This window comes from Vicugna pacos, chromosome X (genome assembly GCF_048564905.1).
Source record: "Vicugna pacos chromosome X, VicPac4, whole genome shotgun sequence".
NCBI lineage: Eukaryota > Metazoa > Chordata > Mammalia > Artiodactyla > Camelidae > Vicugna > Vicugna pacos.
This window is the reverse complement of record NC_133023.1, coordinates 46924246-46942856: the sequence shown is the minus strand read 5'-3', so window position 1 is coordinate 46942856 and position 18611 is coordinate 46924246.

Below are 18611 nucleotides of genomic sequence, written 5' to 3'. Positions count from 1 at the left end.
ATTCTCAAGCTTTAAAATCTAATGGAAATTGACACAACATTGTAAACTGACTGTACTTCCATTCAATCAATCAATCAATCTAATGAAATTTGACCAGCTGGATTTTGGACCTGCTATCGATTCGTGATTGCTTTTTTTCTTCCTATTTCTCCTTTTTGAATGGGGATGTCTACCCTGTGACTAATTCATCATTGTATTTTGGGAGAAGATAACTTCTTGCCTGATTTCACATGTTTATAGATGGAGAGATTTACCTGAGGATATATCATATCCTGTGTCTCACCCATTTAGATAATATATAGAAGAAAACTTCAACTTAGGATTGATTCAGGAATGGGCTAAGAATTTTGAAGTATCAGGAAGGGGTAAATATGTTTAGTTTAGGAAAAACACATAAATGTTGGGGTGGGCAAAAGGTTGACTGTTGTTGGGAGACAAAGGATAGATGTGTTGAATTGAGTATCTCCAAACTCATATGTTTGATGTATAACATCCAGTACCTCAAAACTTGGCCTTATATTGAAATATAGTTGTTACGTACATATTGGTTAAGATGAGTTCATACTGGAGAAGGGAGGACCTAATACAATGTGATCTGGGCTCTGATGAAAGGAAGAAATGTGGACGCAAACACTCACACAGGGAGAACATTGTGTAAGTATTGAATCCATGTGGTCAAAGCCAATAAATTTACAGAATCCAGGAGGAAAGACCTGGAATGGATAATTTGCTAAAACTTTCAGAGGGAAGGTTGACACTTTACTTTTAGATGTGTAGCTTTCAAAACTGAGAAAATAAATTTTGTTGTTTAAACCATTCAGTTTGTGGTACTTTGTTACAATAGCCCTAGCAAAGTAGCACAGAAGGAAACTTGCCCAATTCATAATCCACCAAAAAACAAACAAACAAACAAACCAACACCACCCACAATTAATATTATACTTAAAGTTTGAAGACTGAATGCTTTTCCCCAAATATGAACAACAGGACAAGGATGTCTGCTCTCATCAGTTTTGCTAAACTTTTCCTGCAGGTTATAACCAGAGCAACTAGGCAATTAAAAAAAAAAAGCAAAAGACAACGCTCATTGAAAATGAAGCAATTAAAACTATCTCTATTCACAGAATATGTGATCTAGACTGAAGAAAATCGTAAAGAATAACTAAACACTATTAGAAATAATAAATGAGTTAAATAAGCTTGTAAGGTACAATAACAATATTGAAAAAGCAACAGTGTTTGTATATACTTCAAATAAAAAAATCCCAAGGAGATTGAGAAAACTTTCCATTTACAATAGTATCAAAACTAATAAAGTATTTAGGAGTAGATATACCAAAAGAACTATGAAACTTACTATTGTAACTACACAATAGTGTTGAAAGAACCTAAAGAAGGTCTAAATGAAAAAGAAGGCCCCCCATTTCCATAAGTGGAAGAATTAATATTTAAAGTTGGCAATATATTTTGAATTGATCTTCAGATTCACTACACTATTATCATCCCATCTGGCTTTATGGTTGGTATTGATTACTTGATTCTAAAATTTATATTGTATTTCAAGGGACCCAGGATATTCAAAACAATCTGGAAAATAAGGAACAAAGTTGGGGTACCCACACTTCTTGATTTCAGAACTTACTTCAAAGAAACAGTAACCAAGATAGTGCTGTCCCAGGTTAAAGGTGAACATGCAGATCAATTGAAGAGAATTCATATTTCAGAAATAAACCTTTGTGTCCATAACAACTGATGTTTGACAAAGGAGCTGAGAGCATTCAATAGGGAAATAATACTTTTCAGACCAAAGGTGGTAGGACAATTGATAGTGACATTCAAAATAATTAATAGCACCATGTACAAAGTTATCTCTGATTAGATCAAAAGCCTAAATGTGAGTGAAAACTTTAAAATTACTAGGAAAAAATATAGAATTATAGTCATGATCTTAGATATGGTAATTGATTTATTAAACGTGTCATCAAAAGCAGAAACAACAAGAAACAGCCTAAATGTCTATCAACAGATGACTGGATAAAGAAGAGGTGGTATATTTATACAATGGAATACTACTCAGCCATAAAACCGACAACATAATGTCATTTGCAGCAACATGGATGCTCCTGAAGAATGTCATTCTAAGTGAGGTAAGCCAGAAAGAGAAAGAAAAATACCATATGAGATCGCTCATATGTGGACTCTAAAAAAAAAAATAAATAAATAAATAAATAAATAAATAATTACCGAACAGAAATAGACTCATAGACATAGAATACAGACTTGTGGTTGCCAAGGGAGTGGGAGGTGGGAAGAGATAGACTGGGATTTTAAAACTGTAGAATAGATAAACAAGATTATACTGTATAGCACAGGGAAATATATACAAGATCTTATGGTAGCTCACAGAGAAAGGAATGTGGCAATGAATATATATATGTTCATGTATAATTGAAAAATTGTGCTCTGCACTGGAAATTGACACAACATTGTAAAATGATTATAAATCAATAAAAAATGTTAAAAATAAAATAAATTGGACTTGATCAAATTTAAATGTTTTCCCCCCAATGGACAATATCAATAAAGTAAAAAGACAATTTACAGGGTGATAGAAATAATTGAAAATCACATATTTGCTGTCTAGAATAAACAAGTGACTCATAAAGCTCAATTACATAAAGACAAATAACTCTATTAAAAATGGGGTGGCAATGGATATAAGCAGGCATTTCTCCAAAAGGAATAATAAGATGATGAAAAAACATATGAAATCATACAGACCATCATTAACCATCACGGAAATACAAATAAAAACATCAATGAGATACCACTTCACACCCGTTAGGTGGCTAGAATCAAGAAGTCAGATAAAAGCAAGTGTTGGCAGAATGTGGAGAATTGAATGTCTCATACATTGCTGGTGGGACTGTAAAAAGGTGAAACCGCTTTGGAAAACGTGATTCCTCAAATGGGTAACATACAGTTACCGTATGACCCTGCAACTCCACTCCTAGGTATGTTCCCATAAGAAATAAATATATCTGTCCCCAAACAGTCACAATCATTTAGAGCAGCAATATTCACAATTGCTAAAATAGAAATAACTCAAGCATTCATGGACTGATGAATAGATAAACAAAACATCCAAACAATAGAATATCATTCAGCAATAAAAGTAAATTAAGTACTGATATGTGCTGCAACATGTGTAAACCTGGAAAACATTAAGCTGAGTGAAAGAAGCTAGTCATAAAGGACCACATACTATGTGGTTCTATTCATACGAAATTTCCACAAAAGTCAAATCCACAGAGACAGAAAATACATTACTGGTTTCTTAGGCCTGAGGGTTATGAGGGAACAGATAGAGAGGTGATAGCTAAAAGGAAAATATTTTCTTTTGGGGTGAAGGAAATATCCTGAATTTGAATGAATACCCAGAACTTGATTGAACATATTTGTTAATATATAAGAATAATTGTACTGTACACTTTCAATGGGTAAATTACATGCTATGTGAAATATATCTTAATGTAGCTTTTAAATAAACAAGGGAAGAAAAAATACCTAATTATCCATCAAATAAAATCTGGATAATTATATTTAAATATACCTGATATACAATATTATGTTATTTTCAGGGGTACTACATAATTATTCGACATTTCTATATATTATGAAATGATCACCATGGTAAGTCTAATAACAATCTGTACCTATACAAATATATTAAAATATTATTGACCCTATTTCTTATACTGTATACTACATTCCATGGACTTAACCTATTGTATAACTGGAGGATTGTACCTCTTAATCCCCCTCCCCTATATTTTGCCCACCCCTACCCCCTCCCTTCTGGCAACCACCTGTTTTTACTATTTATGTGTCTACCTTTACTTGCTTATGTTTGTTTTCTGTTTTACATTCCATGCATCAGTAAGATCATGCAGTATTCGTCTTTCTCTTGACTTATTTCACTTAGCATCATACCTTGTTGTTCTGTTCATGTATTCACAAATGGCAAGATTTTTGCTGCTGAGTAATATTCTATTCTGCAGTGTGTGTGTCTGTGCGTGTGTGTGTGTGAGTCTGTAACTTTATGTATTCATCTATCATGGACATTTAGGTTCCTTCCATAGCTTGGGAGTTGTACATAATGCTGCATAAATGTAGGGGTGCATATATTTAAAAAAATTTTTTTTTGTTTTCTTTGAGTAAACACCCAGAAGGTAAATTGCTGGATCATATGGTATTTTTCCTTTTAAATTTTTGAGAAGTTTCATATTGTTTTACATAGAAGTTGAACCAGTTTACAATCCCACCAACAGTGAACAAGGAATTTTTTTCCTCCACATCCTCACCAACACATCCTAATTGTTGTCTATTTGATAATAGACGTTATGACAGATGTGAAGAGGTATCATATTGTGGTTTTGATTTGTATTTCCCTGATGAGTGATGTAGAATATATTTCCACTTGTTTGTTTGTCATCTAATGCCTTTTTTTGAAAAATGTCTATTTAGGCTCTCTGCCCATTTTTCAGGAAGACTGTGTTGCTTTCATTTTGTTGATGGTTTCCTTCACTGTAGAAAAGATTTTTAGTTTTATGTGGTTTCACTTGTTCGTTTTTGCTTTTGTTTCCCTTGACTGAGGAGACATAATCAAAAATATATATATATATATATGGTTAAGACGGATGTCAAAGAGCATATTGTCTATGTTTTCTTCTAGGAGTATTACAGTTTCAGGGTAAGCCCTGAATGTAAGCATTTATGTTTCTATTTTGAATTTATTTTTGTTTATGGTGTGAGAAAGTAGTTTAGCTTGATTTTTCTGCGTGTAGCTATCTGGTTTTCCCAACACCATTTATTGAAGATGCTGTCTTTTCTCCATTTTATTCTCTTGCCTCCTTTGTCATAGAGTAATTGACCATGTAGGTGTGGGTTTCCGTTCCATTTATGTATGTATGTGTCCAGTTTTGTGCCAGTACCACACTGTTTTGATTATTGTACATTTGTCATATACTCTGAAGTCAGGGACTGTGAAACTTTCAGATTTGTCTTCTTCCTCAATATTGTTTTAGCTATTTGGGGTCTTTTGTGATTCTATACAAATTTCAGGTTAAGATTGTATTGGGTAACATGGTCATTTAAAATATTGTTTTCAATCTATGAAAACAGTATATATTTCTATCTGTTTGTGGCATCTTTAATCTCATTCATCAATGTTTTATAGTTGACAAGTACAAGTCTTTTATCTCCTTGATTAGATGTTCTAGGTATCAAGCCTACATACTTTATTCTTCTTGATGCAATTATAAATGAGATTGTCTTCTTAACAATTTCTGTCTGAGAGATTCTTGCTAGTGCATAGAAATCTGACAGATTTCTATATATTAATTTTGCATCCTGCAACTGTACTGAAATTATTAGTTCTGATATTTTGTAGAAATTTTAGGATTTTCTATATCCAGTATCATGTCATTGAAACATATAGCAAAGAGTCACAGTTTTACTTTTCCCTTTTCAATTTGGATTTCTAAATTTATTTTTCTTGTCTGATTGCTATGGCTAGAATCTCCAAGGTGAATAAAAGCAGCAACAGTGGGCATCTGTGTCTCATTCGTGACTTTCGAGGAAAGGCTTTCAGCTTTTTCTCATTGAGTATGATGTTGGCTGTGAGTTTGTCATATATTGCCTTTAGTATATTGAGGAATGTTTCCTCAGAAGTAACGACTTTGTTGAGAGTTGTCATTAGAAATGAATGTTAGATTTTTGTCAAAAGATTTGTATACATCTATTGAGGTGATAAATGATTTGTAAGTTTGAATTTGTTAATGTGGTATTTCACATTGATTGAGCTACAGATATTGAACTTGAGTCCTTTAAATAAATCCCACTTGATCATACTATATGAGTCTTTTAATGTGTTGTTGACCTTAGTTTGTGAATATTTTGTTGCGAATTTTTCTGCATCTATGTTCATCAATGATAATGGCGTATAATTTTATTTTTTGGGTGATATCTTTTTCTGGTTTTAGTATCAGGGTGATGCTGGCCTTGTAGAATGAGTTCAGAAACTTCCTTACTCTTCAATTTTCTGGATCAGTTTGAGAAAAATAGCCATTAACTCATCTTTAAGTGTTTGGTAGAGCTTACATATAAAGTCAGCTAGTCCTGGGCTTTTGTTAGTTGGGAGTTTTTTGTTTTTGTTTTTTGTTTTTACTGATTTCATTTTATTACTGGTGATCTCTATTGATAATTAGAGATAATTAGTCTGTTCGTAATTTCTATTTCTCTCCAAATTTGGTCTTGGGGTGTTGTACACTTGAGGTATTTATCCATTTCTTCTATGTTCTCTTTATTGGTTTATAATTATTTATAACGATCTCTTATGATCCTTCATATTTCTGTGGTTTTGGCTGTAACTTCTCTTCATTTCTAATTTAAAAAATAATTGATCCCTCTCACTTTTTTAAATGATGAGATTATATAGCTTTTCAAAGAAACATCTCTTAGCTTTATGGATATTTTTTATAGCTTTGTTCTCTATTTTATTTATTTCCACTCTAATTTTTACTACTTCTCTCCTTCTACTAACTTCTGGTTTTTCTGTTCCTTTTTTTTTTAAATTCTGTATGATATAAGGTATATAAGGTCAGACTGTTTATTTTAGAATTTTGTTTCCTGAGTTAGGCCTGTACTACTATAAACTTGCTTCTTAGAAATGTTTTTGCTGTGTCATACTTTTTGTATCATTGTGTTTACATTTCCCGTTGTGACCAAGTATTTTTAAATTTCATATGTGATATTTTTTTCAGTAACCCATCGGCTGTTTAGTAGCATTTTGTTTAACCTCCACGTGTTCACAGATTTTGTGTGTGTGTGGATTTTTTTCTTGTAGTTTATTTCTAATATCACATGGTTGTAGTCAGAAAAGATATTTCATATTATTTCAATCTTCTTAAATGTATTGAGACTTCCTTTATGACTTAGCATGTAATCTATCCTTGGGAATGTTCCATGTGCACTTGAAAAGAATGGGTGTACTCTTCAACTTCTGGATGGAATGTTATATCTATCTATCTATCTATCTATCTATCTATCTATCTATCTATCTATCTATCATCTATCTATCTATACAGGGGCAGACAGAGAGACAGAGAGAGAGAAAGAGAGAGACAGGTTTATTTTGGCCTAAGATGTCTTTTAATGCCAGTGTTTCCTTACTGAATTTCTGCCTGGATTATCTGTCTATTGATGTTTGTGTGGTGTTAATGTCCCCTACTATTATAGTGTTTCCCTCATTTTCTCCATTCATGTCTGTTAATATTTGCTTTGTATATTTAAGTACTTCTAATTTGGGTGCATAGAAATTTGCATTGATATATTGTGTTGCTAAATTGATTTCTCTATTATTATATAATACTTTCTTTGTCTCTTGTTACACTTTTTCTTTTAAAGTGTAATTTGCCTGAGATAAATATTGCTACCTGAGGTTTCATTTCATTTTTATCTGCATGGAATACCATTTTCGATTCTCTCACTTTCAGTCTTTGTGTTTCTTTAGATCCAAAGCTGGTCTCCTGTGCGCAGCACATATTTGGGTCTTGTTCTATATCTATTAACCACTCTGTCTTTTGATTGGAGCATTTTTTCCCATTAGCATTTAAAGTGATTATTGATAGGTATGTACTTATTGTCACTTTGTTCATTGTTTTCTGGTTGTTCTTGCATTTATTTTTGTTCTCCTTTTGCTCTCTTCTCTTATGATTTGATGACTATTTTTCATTTAATTTTTCGATATTTTTTTCTTTTTCGCATATCAATGACTGATTTCCAGTTTGTGTTTACCATGACTTTTTTTTAATACCACAAACTACACACACACGCACACGCACATGCACACACATACATAAATAAATATTTTTAGCTAACAATCTCTTAAGTTTGAACATATTATAGTAATATTCCATTTTACTTCCCTCCCTTAAATTTAATGTTTTTTGATATCATATTTAACATCCTTTGTTCTGTGTTTCCCTTAACTACTTATTGTGTATATAGGCAATTTTACTAATTTTGTCTCTTAACATTTCTACTCATTTTAAAAGTGCTTAATCTACTAACTTTACTGTATATTCACCTTGACTAATGAGATTTTTCCTTTCATAATTTTCATACTTTTAGTTGTGTTATTCCTTTCCACTTAGAGAAGCACAGTTAAAATTTCTTGTGAATCCAGTTTTGTCATGCTGAATACTTTACCTTTTGCTTATCTGTGAAACTCTATCTCTCCTTTAAATATAAATTGTAGCCTTACCAGTTAGAGTATCTTGGCTGTAAGTTTTCTTATTTTTCATCATGTTAAATATTTTTACCACTCTCTTCAGGCGTGGAAAATTTACGATGAAAGGTCAGGCACCTTGTATAAAACTAGATGTTTTCCTCTTGCTGCTTTTAAGATTCTCTGTTTTTAATTTTTGCCACTTTAAGTATATTGTGTCTTGTTTATTGTGTCATCTTTCTTGGTACTATCTGTGCTTTCTGGACCTAAATGTCTGTTTACTTCATCAAGTTTGGAAAGTTTTCAGCTTTTATTTCTTCATATAAATTCCCATTTCCCATCTCTTTTCCTTCTGGGACTTCTATGATGTAAATGTTAGTGTGCTTGATGATGTCCCAGAGATCTCTTATATGATCCTATTTTTATTTCCTTTTTTATTTTTTTTTCTGTTCAGCTTGGTGGATTTGCACTACTCTGTCTTCCAGTTTGCTGATCCATTTCTAAGTAACATCTAATCTACTGTTGATTCCTTCTAGTGTATTTTTAGAATTTAGTTATTTTATTCCTTATCTCTGTTTCTTATTTATATTTTCTAATTCTTTGTGAAAATTCTACCTGTGTTCATCCATTCTTCCCAGGATTTCATTGAGCATCTTTATCATAAATACCTATGTCTACTTTGCTTTGTTATTCTTCTGGTGTTTTGTATGCACCTTTGTTTGGAACATATCCTTCTGTCTCCTCATTTTACTTAATTCTTTGTGTTTATTTCTACATATTAGGTAGGTTGATTACATCTTCCACTCTTGGAGATGTGACCTTTTATGGAAGATGTCTTGTGGGTCTCAGTAGCAAACTTTCCTCTCATCATCAGAGCTATATATTCTAGGGATGCCTTCTATATAGTTTGCAAGGGCTCTTTTGTTTTGATGGGGCTGAGTGCCCTGGGTGTGCGCATAGGTGTGGCTGTCTCCTGGCACTTTGGCTCCCAGGCACTACCTCATGCCGTGGCTGCTGGCTCACCATTGCGTGAGACTTGGTCCCTGCATAGCTCACTGTGCTGCCCATGGGGTCCTGGACTGGTGCTGGCCCACTGGTGGGTGGTGCAAGGTCCTGGCATGGCTGGCTGTATGGCCCATGGGGCCCTAGGACTGGTGCCTGACCACTGGTATACAGAGCCAGGTCCCAGCATGGCTGGTTACATGACCCAACATAACATGGGGTTAGTGATGGATGGCTGGTATGTGGGGCCTGTTACTCGTGTGGCCGACCACACAGCCTAGGGGTTCCCAGGGCTTATGCCTGCCAACTGGTAGGCTGGGTTACATTCTATGGTAGTTAGCTTCAGGTGCCAGAATGGCCTGGGACTGGTTCTGGAATGCTGATGAGTAGGGATGGGTTCCCTTGTGGCTGGCTGCTCATACCAGTGGGTCTTGGTTTTGTAATCCCCCAGTACTATTAAGCTTTGAGGAGGATTCCAAAATGACTCTTGCCAGCATCAGTGTCCTCATTGTATTCTAAGGTCCACAAAATGGATGTCACCAGCATCTGTGTTCCCAGGGGGAGTCCCAGTTGCCTCTTGCCTCTCCAGGATGCTCTCCAAGATCAGTAAGTGAGTCAAATCCAGGCTCCATTCAACTACTGCCTTTGCAATGTCACTTGGAGTGTGTGAAAATTTGCACATTGCCTTTAAGAGCAGACTCTTTGTTTCCAACTGACTCTCCCTTTTGATAGCCCTGCTGGCCTCCAAAATCAGATGCTCTGGAGTCTCATCATCCTATTTCAGGGCCACAATGGTTTTGGTAGCTGGAGGGGAGGTTTGAACTGCCCAATCCTTTGGAAGAAAATATGCAATTGTGATTATCCTTTCATTTGTGGGTTGCCTACCCAGGGGTGTGAGTCTTGGCTATACAATGTCGCCACCCTTCCTACACAAATTTTTGGTTGCATCTTCATATCTTTAATTGTGGAAAATATTTTCAGCTGTTCTTCAGGTCATTCTCATAGACAGTTGTTCTGTAAATGACTGTAATTTTGGAGTGCCCATGTGAGGATGTGTGCTCAGGGTCTTCCCACTCTTTAACCTTGTCTCCCACTTCATATATTTAACTATTACTAATTAGCATCCTTATCTTTTAGCTTGAATAACTGATTTCAGGATTGTTTTAAGGCAGAAATAGTGATGATGAATTCCCTCAGCTTTTGTTTATTTGAGAAAGTTTTCACCTATAATTAATTTCTGAAAGACAATTTTGAATGATAAAATATTTTGGTTTGCAATTTGTTTTTCTTTCAGTACTTTGAATTTATCATCCTCCTTTCTCCTGCCTTCAAAGTTTCTCTGAGAAATCTGCGAATACTTACAGTGCTTCCTTTATATTTGAGGTTGTTTTCTCTAATAAATTTACAATGTTTTGTCCTTGCTTTTACACAGTTTTAGTATAATGTAACATGGAGATGAATATCTTGGGTAAAATTTTGGTGTGACCTTAGCTTTATAAACTTGAACATGTAATCTCACGACAGTTTGGGAAGAACCCAGCCATTCATTATTTTCTTTTTATTGAAGTATATTTGATTTAAAACATTATAATAGTTTCAGGTGTATAGCATAGTGATTCAGTATTTTTGCAGATTACTTTCCATCATAGGTTATCACAAGGAAAAGTCTATAATTCTCTATATGACACAGTATATCTTTGCTGCTTATCTATTTTATATATAATAGATTTTATCTATTAATCTCATATTCCTTATTCATCACTCCCGTTTCCCTCTCTCCTGGGGTAACAATAAGTTTGATTTTATATCCGTGAATCTGTTTCTGTTTTGAATATATATGTTCACTTGTACATTTTTATATTTCACATATAAATGGTATCATAAAATATTTGACTTACTCTGTCTCCTTTATTTCACTATGCATAATTATTCTCTAGATCCATCAACATTGCTACAAATGGCAGGATTTTACTCTTTTTTATGGCTGAATTATACACACACACACACACACACACATATATAAAATATATGATATATATATATAAAATATATGATATATAAATAAAATGACACCTTATTTATCCATTCTTCTGTTGATGAGCTCTTGGGCTGCTTCCACATATAAAATATATGATATATAAATAAAATGACACCTTATTTATCCATTCTTCTGTTGATGAGCTCTTGGGCTGCTTCCACCTCTTGGTTATTGTAAATAGTGCTGCAGTGAACCCTGGGGTACTCAGATTATTTTGAATTAGTGTTTTCATTTTCTCAGGATATATGCACAGGAATGGAATTAATGGATCATATGGTAGTTCTATTTTTAGTTTTTGAGGAACCTCCATACTATTTTCAAAGTGATTGCACCAATTTATATTTCCACTAACAGTGTACAAGGGCTCACTTTTCTCGACATCCTCATTAGCATTTGTTACTTACAGATTTTTTTTTTGATGATACCCATTCTGACAGGTGTGAAGTGATATCTCATTGTTATTTTGATATGTATTTTTCTGATGACTAAGGATGTTGAGCACCATTTCATGTGTCTTTGGCCATCTGTATGCCTTTTTTGAAAAAATTTTCATTCAAATTTTGCAGATTTTCTTATTGAGTTTGGGGTTTTTTTTGATACTTAGGTGTACCAGCTGTTTGTATATTTTGGATATGAATCTTTTGTCCATTGACTCATTTGCAAATACTTTTTCTCCCATTCTGTAGGGTTTCTTTTCATTTATTGATGGTTTTCTTTGTTGTGCAAATGCTGTCAGAGTTTTTTTTTTTATTATTGAGTTATAGTCAGTTTACAGTGTTGTGTCAATTTCCAGTGTAGAGCACAATTTTTTCAGTTATACACGAACATACATATATTCATTGTCATCACATTCTTTTTCACCATGAGCTACCACAAGATCTTGTAAATATTTCCCTTTGCTATACAGTATAACCTTGTTTATCTATTCTATATATACCTTTCAGTATCTACAAATCTCGGTTTAAATAGGTCTAATTTGTTTATTTTTTTTCTTTCCTTTTGCCTTTGGAGATGGGTGCAAGAAAATATTGCTACAATTTATGTCAAAAGTTTCACCTGTATCCTCTTCTAGGAGCTTCATGTTTTCACATCTTATATTTAGGTCTTTAAACCATTCCAAATTTGTTGGTGTGAGGTGTGAACCGATGTCTTACATGTGGCTTTTCAGTTTTCCCATCACCACTTGTTGTAGAGACTGTCCTCTCCACTGTATGGTCTTCCCTGCTTTGTCAGAGTTTAATTTATCAGTAGTGGGTGGATTTATTTCTGGACTCTCTAATCTGTTCTGTTGATTTTTGTGTCTGCATTTGTGACAGTACCAAACTGTCTGGATTGCTGTAGTTTTGTATTATAGTCTGAAGTCTGGAAGGGAAATACCTCCAGTTGTTGTTTTTCTTTTTTTCCTTCAAATTGCTTGGGCAGGGTTTTCTGTTGTTCCATATAAATTTTAAGATTGTTTATTCAAGTTCTGTGAAAAATGTCATGGCATTTTGAAAAGGGTTGTGTTCAATCTGGGGATTGCTTTGGGAAGTATGGCCCTTTTAACCATATGAGTTTTTTTAATCCACAGGCACATGCATCATCTGCATTTCCCTTTATGTATGTTTTATTGTTTTCAGACTATAGGTCTATCACTTTCTTGTTTCAGTTTATTCCTAAGTTGTTTTTTTTTAATTTTTGGTGTGAATTTAAATAGGATTTTTTTTAAAGCTTTCTCTTTCTGATATTTTGTTATGGGTGTATAGACACACAACAGATATTTGTATATTAATCTTATATCTTGCAACCTCCTGAAGTTGTCTATTCATTCTAACAGTTTTAGGGCTGAGACCTTAGGGTTTTCTACGTAAAGTATCTTGGAATATGCAAACAGTGATAGCTCTTCCCTTTCCACTTGGATAATTTATTTATTTGTTGTTTGATTGCTGTGGATAAGACTTCTAATACTATGTTAAAAGGAAGTGGTGAAAGTGTCTTGTTCCAGGATTTACTGTGAAGGCTTTCAACTTTTCACCATTAAGTCGGTGTTGCCTGTGGGTGTGTCACAAATAACCTTTATTATGTGGAGATATTTTCCCTCTGTACCCACTTTGATGATTGTTTCTATCACAAATGAATGTTGAATTTTTCCAGTAATTTTTGTATTGATTAAGATGATCATGTGATTTTTGTCCTTCTTTTTGTTGATGTGGTATATTGTATCGGTTGATTTGCAAAGGTTGCTCCATCCTTGTGATCCTGGAAAAAATCTAAATTGATCATGGAGTATGATCTTTTTATGCATTGTTAGGTTCAATTTGCTAATACTCTGTTGAGGATTTTTGCACCTATACTTCCCAAAGAAGTTGGTCTGTCATTTGATTTTTTCTGTAGTGACTTTGTCTGGTTTTGGTGTCAGGGTAATGGTGGCTTCATAGAATGACTTTGGGAGTATTCTCTTTTCTTTCATCTTTTTTGGAATTGTTTGAGAAGCATGCATATAAATTCTCCCTTATATGTTTCATAGAATTCCCCTGTGAAGCCATCTGGTCCTAGACTTTTGTTAGCTGGGAGTTTATTTTTTTAATTAAAATTTTAATTTCACGTTTAGTGTTCGGTGTCTTCAAATTGTCTATCTCTTCTTGATTCAGTCTTGGCAGGTTGTTTGTTTCTGATAATTTGCCCATTTCTCGTAGGCTGTCCAATTTGTTGGCATTAACTGGTCATAGAATTCTCTTATGATTTTTTTGTGTGTCTCTATGTAACACAAACAAATCATAAGAGAATGCCTGTTGTCATTTGTCTTCTTTCAATTCTTAGTTTGTTTATTTGGAGTCTCTATTTTCTTTATGGTGAACCTAGCTAAAGATTTATTAACTTTGTTTGTCTTTTCCAAAAAAAAGTTATTGATTTCATTGATATTTTCTATTGTTTATTTGATCTTTATTTTCTTTATTCCCTCTCTGATACTTTATTTTCCTCCTTTTGCTGACTTTGGGCTTTATTTTTTGTTTGTTTGTTTTTGTTGTTGATTTTTTGAGGAGGGAGGTAATTAGGTTTCATTTATTTATTTTTAATTGAGGGACTGGGGATTGAAGCCAGCACCTTGTGCTTGCTACACAAGCTATACCCTCCTTGCCACTTGTTCTTCCTTTGTTATTGTTTGGGTGTTTATGTTAGGTTGTTTATTTGACATTTTCTTATATCTTTAGAAAGGTCTTATCACTACGAATTTCCCTCTTAGAACTGCTTTTGTTGCATCCCATAGATTGTGGAAAATTATGTTTCTATTTTCATTTGTCTTAAGGTATTGTTTGATTTCCTCTTTGATTTCATCATTGGTCCATTTTATTTTTCTACTAGCATGTTTAGTCTATAAGTGTTTGTTATTTTCCCATTTCCCTTTCTGTAGTTGATTTTTAATTTCCTAAAATTGTGGTCAGAAAAAAAATGCTTGATATAATTTCTATCCTGTTAAATTTGTTGAGGCTTGATTTAGTGGCCTATTATGTGATCTATCCTGGAGAGTGTTCCATGTCCACTTGAAAATAATGTGTATTCTGCTGGTTTTTTTTTTAATGTAATGTCCTTTGATATCTGTTAATTCCAACTGGTATAGTGTGCCATTTAGGACTACTTTTGCCTTATTGATATTCCTTCTAGGATGACTTGTTCATTGATGTCAGTTGAGTGTTAAAGTCCCCTACTATTATTTTATTATTGTCCATTTCTCTCTTTATATCAGTCAGCATTTGCTTTACATACTCCTATATTGGGTGTATGTATGCTCACTAGTGTAATATCTTCTTGCATTGATACCTTTATTATCGTATCATGTCCTTTTTTGTCTTTTGTTACAACCTTTGTTTTAAAGTCTACTTGGTTTGATATGAGTATTGCTACCCCTGCTTTCTTGTAGTTTCCATTTGCATGAAACATCTTTTTCCTTTCTCTCTCTTTCAGTCTGTGTGTATCTTTAACCCTGAACTGAGTTGAGTCTCTTGTCACTAGCATATTAAAACATTTTGCTGTTAGTCTTATCTTATCACCCACACTATGTCTTAAATTAATTAGTGGAGACTTTCGTTCATTGACATTTAGACTAATTATTGATAGGTCAGTACTTATTTCCATTTCATTACTTGTTTTCCAGTTATTTTTGTAGTACTCTGTTCATTTCATCTTCTTTTTCCCCTTCCATTGTGGTTTACTTATTTTTTTTATACTCTTGGTTTCCTTTGTTTTCCATTTTTGTGTATCTATTGTATGTTTTTGATTTCTGATTACCATGGAGTTCATATATTCTGATGCTTATTATATCTTCCTGATTTACACTGAAGTTCAAACACATTCTACTTTTTGTACTCCTTTCCTATGTATTTTGTGTTTTTCATGCCATACTTTACATCTTTTTGCTTATCCATTTACTGTTTATCATATAGATAATTTTACAAAGTTTTCATCTCTATTCAATCTATATGTTGGCTTATTTAAGTGATCATCAATCCTTACTATATATTTGCTTTCTCTAGTGTGATTTTCCCCTTTCTTATAGGGTCTTACCTCTTTTCAATTTAGAATATACTCTTCAAATTTTCTCGTAGTGCAGGGTTAGTATTGCTAAATTTTTTTCAGGTTTTTGCTTGTCTCAGAATTACTTTTTCTCTTCTATTCTAAATACTATTTTTTTTCTGGGTAGATTCTCCTAGGTTGCAGGGTTTTTTGTTTTGGGTTTTGTTTTTGTTTTTCCACTTTTGGCATTTTGACTGTATTATGTCATCCCTTCCTGGCCTCCAGAGATTCTGCAGATAAATCAGCTGATAGCTTTATGAGGATTCCCTTGTATATAACTCTTTTATTTCTCTTTTACTGCTTTTTGAATCCTCTCCTTATCTTTAACTTTTGTTATTTTTATTATGATATGTCTTGATGTGGGTCTGTCTGGGTTAATAACATTTCAGATCCTGTGTGCTTCCTGTACCTTGATAATCTGTTTTCCTCGATCGGTTTGGGAAATTTTCAGTCAATCTCCTCAAATGCAGTTTTGATACCCTTCTCCCTTCTCCTGCTGAAACTCCTGTAGTACAAATCTTGGCACATTTGGTGTTACCCCAGATATCTAATATGTTTCAATCTTATTTTCTTCATCTTTCTGTCTGCTGTTTTAGTGATTGCCATTGTTGTATCTTCCAGATCACTTATGTGTTCTTTTGTGTCATTATTCTGCTATTATTTGCTTCTAGAGTGTTTTTCATCTCAGGTATTGAATTACCTATTTTTGATTGGGCCCTCTTTGTATTTTCTAGTTCTTTGATAAAATAATCCATGTTTAGATAATTGCCCTTTCCTTATTCAGTTAGCATTTTTATTACTTATTCTTTAATCTGGCAAGTTGTTTATTTTTGTTGTATTATTTTCATTTTCAGGGGTTTTCTCTTGCCCTTGCAATTGGGAGTAGATCCTCTGCTTTTTCATTTTACTTAACTTTCTCTGCTTCTTTAAATTAAGTAAAACTATTTCCTATTATGGCCTTGAAAGGGTGTTTTTTATGTGGGAATGTCCCTATACAGGCTGTGTGTGCCCAATTACTTTTTTTGGGGGGGGAGGGCTCGATTTGATACGGATACAAGTGACATCTTGCCTTGGATTATGCTGACAGCTAACATGTTGTTAGGTGTTGTTGATGTTTATGAAGGATCTACAGCTTGTGCAGGGTTTGAGCCAGAGCTTCCTTTCTACTCAATAGATGTCACCTCCATTTCATGGGCAGGGTCGACTCCCCAGTTGCTGGAGTAGAAGTTATGAGATTCAGGCTTAAGCTGGCTCTATTCCTTTCAAGTGTGCATTTTCCCTTCTCCCTACACCAGGATCATTTTCCCCAAAGGAAGGGAGTGCTAAAGCAAGTGAAGCATGTGTAATTATAGATGTCCAATGCTCTGCCTGTATAAGCATCCACAGCTCTGCTCAGATGCAGCCTACTGTCAAATATTTTCTTGGGACATGACTGCTCTAGATCTAGCACCAAGTTGTGGCTAGGAGTGAATGGAGCCTGAGCATTAACTTGGCTTAGGCTGGGGCATGCAGTGAAGTGGTTATAGAAATTCTGGCAGCCATGCTGCTGCAGTTGTTTGAGCTATATTTGTGGTACCACTTGAATAACCACCACCAGTGGCCACCACCACCCCATCTAGGCTGTGCCCCATCAGCCATTATTTCTTTAAATAAGATTAATTTTCATGTTTCTTTCTCTTCTACTTCTGGAACTCCAGTAATGCATAAAATGTTATTTTTAGGTGTTTATCATGATGCGTGTTGTCTTTCTTTTCTCTTTCTAAAATTGTTTTCCCTCTTGCTCTTCTAACTGCATGATTAAAACGAATCTCTTTTCCCATACTCTTTCTTCTTGTTGCTAATTCAAGCTATGTAAACTCTAAACACAACAAGAACAGGTGTGGATTTACACCTAGGGAAATTACTATGATGAAATATCAAGGGTCAGAAGATTTTTTTTCTAAACTGACTTGGTAACGTACTTGCCTACTGGACTATGCAGCACTAGTAAGGACAAGACAAGCACAAAATGCCATGGTTGAATTTCAGTCAAGAAGAGGTCTCAGGGTACCAAAATAAAGTTTGATCAAGAAGACAGTCTCTGCCAGCCCAGACATAAAACTTTTTGTATATGTTCAAATGATTTTTGACTAGTTTTCCAAGACTTTTTAACTCTGGAAAAGGAAAGCCATTTCAAGAAATATTGCTAGGCAAATCAGATATCCACATGCATGAGAATAATGGTAGACCTTTACATTTTATCATGTACAAAAATATACTCAAGAGAATAGTGACCTCAGCAACATGGCTGTGTAAGATGTGCCTCCTATTTATCCCCCTTTTTAATCAGCAAATTAGGCATCCATATATAAACAAAAGTGCCTTTGTAGGTGTTTTTTGACCTAGAATCTTACTCTGTGGGAACTGAATGGGGTCTTTCCCATCAGTGAAGCCTGTAACAAACATACAACCCTCTGTGCAGACTGCAGGATCAGCAGAGCCAGAGAAACTGCCTAGACCTTTCTCACCACTGTCATGCAGTAATTCAGTGAGTCTTGACCCAGGCAGTCACTCATGCACGAAAAAAAAAAAAAACTTGCAGAACTCCAGCCTTTCCAAAGGCAGGTACATTTTTGCATAACTTTGGGGGGAAAATACAAGTTTGGTCACAGTGCAGACATTAAAAGAAATTTTTCAGTGTCATCCCTTCCACAAGGAAACACTAAATGTGGCAAATTTATCCATTAAGCA